Below are 5,000 nucleotides of genomic sequence, written 5' to 3'. Positions count from 1 at the left end.
CACTCTAATTTGTTCAAAGTAAACGTGCCGGCCCACCGAGACACTCACTCAAGAGCACCCTGGTAGGATTGCAACGGGGTCCGCCTCGGGACGCACGAGCACGCACGAGGCGCGTCGCACGCCTTCAGCTCGCCCCACCGGCAGGACGTCCCACGATACATGCCAGTTAAACACCGACGGGCGGTGAACCAACAGCGTGGGACACAAATCCAACTACGAGCTTTTTAACCGCAACAACTTTAATATACGCTATTGGAGCTGGAATTACCGCGGCTGCTGGCACCAGACTTGCCCTCCAATAGATACTCGTTAAAGGATTTAAAGTGTACTCATTCCGATTACGGGGCCTCGGATGAGTCCCGTATCGTTATTTTTCGTCACTACCTCCCCGTGCCGGGAGTGGGTAATTTGCGCGCCTGCTGCCTTCCTTGGATGTGGTAGCCGTTTCTCAGGCTCCCTCTCCGGAATCGAACCCTGATTCCCCGTTACCCGTTACAACCATGGTAGGCGCAGAACCTACCATCGACAGTTGATAAGGCAGACATTTGAAAGATGCGTCGCCGGTACGAGGACCGTGCGATCAGCCCAAAGTTATTCAGAGTCACCAAGGCAAACGGACCGGACGAGCCGACCGATTGGTTTTGATCTAATAAAAGCGTCCCTTCCATCTCTGGTCGGGACTCTGTTTGCATGTATTAGCTCTAGAATTACCACAGTTATCCAAGTAACGTGGGTACGATCTAAGGAACCATAACTGATTTAATGAGCCATTCGCGGTTTCACCTTAATGCGGCTTGTACTGAGACATGCATGGCTTAATCTTTGAGACAAGCATATGACTACTGGCAGGATCAACCAGGGAGCTGCGTCAACTAGAGCTGAGCAGCCGGCCGCCCGGGAGTGTGTCCCGGGGGCCCGCGCGAACACGCAAGCGTCCGCTCAATTATTCTGCAAACAGGAGGAGGCTGAGCTCCCCTGCACAATACACCTCGAAACCCTCTCAGGTCCCGGCGGCGCGCAGCGCCGTCCTAAGTACTTGGTCGGGTTCGAGAGAGGCGCAATCGCCCGGAGTTTGGCGAGTAGACGCTTTAGGTGCGACCACCCGTGCTCCCAACTGAGCTTGCCGCTGCCGACAGAGGCCCGGGAGCGTGCTGTCGTGGCATTGCCGGCGGGAGACAACACGCGCCACCTACGGTGGCCGGCAGCTCCAACGCCAGCGCCACAGAAGGACAAAAGCCCCACTTGGGTGCCGAAGCGAACTCTCCCAGCACAGCGCACGCGCCAACACGTCCGCACAGCTGCGATACAAACCACCTGCGAGAACCGCAGAGGCGACCGAGCAGCAGACGGCGTCGCGGCGCCGAGCGCCGGGCGGCGGCGCATCCTCAGCGCACACAGTCCTCAATCGGACCAGCACACTGCAGATGTCCACCGCGCTTCGCACCGGGCCCGCGAGGACCTACTTTGGCCGCACGGCGCCGCGTGCAGGGTGCGCCGGCGCGCAGCTGCGCCGCCTGCCGCCTCCGTCGGCCGGCGCGCCTGCCACTGGCCGCCCCCACCAGCCGGCTGTAGCGCGTGCGCCCACGCACCGCGCGGCCAGCACGCCGGGAGGCCCCCCCTCACCGGCCGGGGACGGTCCCACCCAGCCACCGCCGCGTATCGCTTCACACCCACATGCCATTCACGTTCGTGGGCATGGTGGGTATCGCTGAAACAACCGGTTGGTAGCTCAACCGATCGTCGCCATCACTGATTCACCTCTAGCGAGAACAACCGCACCACAACCGTTTACCAGTTGTTCATTTGCGTAACGTCACCAGCAAACGTAGACGTCCATCGCCATTTGCAAATTCAACGATTGTTGCATGCCTGTGTCAGGTGTCACGACACACTATGTCTGCCCACATACACGCAACAACATGTGCACGCTTCGCGAACACGTGGAAGGTGGCCCCCGTACGTATGCGATGTCCATTGCGCGAACGACTGTCAACCGGCCTCTGTCGCATGTCGCAGATGTGGAACGCAGTGCACCATGCTATCACGGTGTGTGAGAAGAGACGACTACGTCTGACAACACGCGCCACTACATCAACAGACGGCTCATGCTGATCGCCATCCACGGCATACCATACTGCAATCCAGCTCTTATAGGGAGACGACACGTAGCTGAGTGCACAATATTTGGACCGTATGGTTCGCCGTTGTTGGCGCAGTCGTGGTATGGTCACACATGTACCACGATGTATCATTCAGTACATGAGGACCAATGTGCAGTACAGTGTGTGATTTGGACGTACAACATCAGCGGACAGTTGACACACGCCGTACCACAACGTAGGCTGTGCTTCGCCATGCAAATGCCAATGAACAACTGCGAAGGGCATTGAGCATGTACGTCCTGCTGCCATCCGCATTACAGTGTATAGCTGCAAGGTGTTTAACATGAAGCGATACTCTGGGGACCAGGCAGTGCGAGTAGCAAACTATATTGCGGGGGTTGCAGTTAGGCAACACCACACTAATTTAACGCGTCGTATGACAATTACAGAGCAGGTTAAGGCCCAACGTGTGTTGGGTTAAGGCCCAACGTGTGTTGGGTTAAGGCCCAACGTGTGTTGGGTTAAGGCCCAACGTGTGTTGGGTTAAGGCCCAACGTGTGTTGGGTTAAGGCCCAACGTGTGTTGGGTTAAGGCCCAACGTGTGTTGGGTTAAGGCCCAACGTGTGTTGGGTTAAGGCCCAACGTGTGTTGGGTTAAGGCCCAACGTGTGTTGGGTTAAGGCCCAACGTGTGTTGGGTTAAGGCCCAACGTGTGTTGGGTTAAGGCCCAACGTGTGTTGGGTTAAGGCCCAACGTGTGTTGGGTTAAGGCCCAACGTGTGTTGGGTTAAGGCCCAACGTGTGTTGGGTTAAGGCCCAACGTGTGTTGGGTTAAGGCCCAACGTGTGTTGGGTTAAGGCCCAACGTGTGTTGGGTTAAGGCCCAACGTGTGTTGGGTTAAGGCCCAACGTGTGTTGGGTTAAGGCCCAACGTGTGTTGGGTTAAGGCGCAACGTGTGTTGGGTTAAGGCGCAACGTGTGTTGGGTTAAGGCGCAACGTGGGTTACGTTAAGGCGCAACGTGGGTTACGTTAAGGCGCAACGTGGGTTACGTTAAGGCGCAACGTGGGTTACGTTAAGGCCCAATATAGGTTAGGTTAAGGCCCAATATAGGTTAGGTTAAGGCCCAATATAGGTTAGGTTAAGGCCCAATATAGGTTAGGTTAAGGCCCAATATAGGTTAGGTTAAGGTACAATATAGGTTAGGTTAAGGTACAATATAGGTTAGGTTAAGGTACAATATAGGTTAGGTTAAGGTACAATATGGGTTAGGTTAAGGTACAATATGGGTTAGGTTAAGGCGCAATATGGGTTAGGTTAAGGCGCAATATGGGTTAGGTTAAGGCGCAATATGGGTTAGGTTAAGGCGCAATATGGGTTAGGTTAAGGCGCAATATGGGTTAGGTTAAGGCGCAATATGGGTTAGGTTAAGGCGCAATATGGGTTAGGTTAAGGCGCAATATGGGTTAGGTTAAGGCGCAATATGGGTTAGGTTAAGGTACAATATAGGTTAGGTTAAGGTACAATATAGGTTAGGTTAAGGTACAATATAGGTTAGGTTAAGGTACAATATGGGTTAGGTTAAGGTACAATATAGGTTAGGTTAAGGCACAATATGGGTTAGGTTAAGGCGCAATATGGGTTAGGGTAAGGCGCAATATGGGTTAGGTTAAGGCGCAATATGGGTTAGGTTAAGGCGCAACGTGGGTTACGTTAAGGCGCAACGTGGGTTACGTTAAGGCGCAACGTGGGTTACGTTAAGGCGCAACGTGGGTTACGTTAAGGCGCAACGTGGGTTACGTTAAGGCGCAACGTGGGTTACGTTAAGGCCCAATATAGGTTAGGTTAAGGCCCAATATAGGTTAGGTTAAGGCCCAATATAGGTTAGGTTAAGGCCCAATATAGGTTAGGTTAAGGCCCAATATAGGTTAGGTTAAGGTACAATATAGGTTAGGTTAAGGTACAATATAGGTTAGGTTAAGGTACAATATGGGTTAGGTTAAGGCGCAATATGGGTTAGGTTAAGGCGCAATATGGGTTAGGTTAAGGCGCAATATGGGTTAGGTTAAGGCGCAACGTGGGTTACGTTAAGGCGCAACGTGGGTTACGTTAAGGCGCAACGTGGGTTACGTTAAGGCGCAACGTGGGTTACGTTAAGGCGCAACGTGGGTTACGTTAAGGCCCAATATAGGTTAGGTTAAGGCCCAATATAGGTTAGGTTAAGGCCCAATATAGGTTAGGTTAAGGCCCAATATAGGTTAGGTTAAGGTACAATATGGGTTAGGTTAAGGTACAATATGGGTTAGGTTAAGGTACAATATAGGTTAGGTTAAGGCGCAACGTGGGTTACGTTAAGGCCCAATATAGGTTAGGTTAAGGCCCAATATAGGTTAGGTTAAGGCCCAATATAGGTTAGGTTAAGGCCCAATATAGGTTAGGTTAAGGTACAATATAGGTTAGGTTAAGGTACAATATAGGTTAGGTTAAGGTACAATATGGGTTAGGTTAAGGTACAATATGGGTTAGGTTAAGGTACAATATAGGTTAGGTTAAGGCACAATATGGGTTAGGTTAAGGCGCAATATGGGTTAGGTTAAGGCGCAATATGGGTTAGGTTAAGGCGCAATATGGGTTAGGTTAAGGCGCAATATGGGTTAGGTTAAGGCACAATACGGGTTAGGTTAAGGCACAATACGGGTTAGGTTAAGGCACAATACGGGTTAGGTTAAGGCACACATTGTTGTAAGGAAAGGTGTTTTCGGGGGGGGGGGGGGGGCTGGTTTGTTGATTGTGATTATCGTAAGTAAATGACTGCGGCATCATCTGATTTGCCACGTCAGGGTGCACCTTTGGCTCATAACAGGCGGCGCTCTGATTCCATGCTTGTGGCAGACCTGTGTCT

At 52.1% G+C, this 5,000-nt stretch overlaps 1 non-coding gene across 1 annotated transcript in view; it reads right to left on the bottom strand.

Moving 5' to 3' along the window:
- Positions 1-862, bottom strand: part of LOC124563407 — a 1,910-nt gene extending 1,048 nt beyond the window's left edge. The window contains exon 1 of the ribosomal RNA XR_006970155.1: positions 1-862. This exon is cut by the window's left edge and continues 1,048 nt beyond it. This is a non-coding gene — a ribosomal RNA (small subunit ribosomal RNA).
- Between the last annotated feature and the right edge of the window lie 4,138 nt (positions 863-5,000).

The sequence above is a fragment of the Schistocerca americana genome, unplaced genomic scaffold (assembly GCF_021461395.2).
Source record: "Schistocerca americana isolate TAMUIC-IGC-003095 unplaced genomic scaffold, iqSchAmer2.1 HiC_scaffold_1202, whole genome shotgun sequence".
Classification (NCBI taxonomy): domain Eukaryota; kingdom Metazoa; phylum Arthropoda; class Insecta; order Orthoptera; family Acrididae; genus Schistocerca; species Schistocerca americana.
This window is presented reverse-complemented; position numbering and strand designations above follow the sequence as displayed.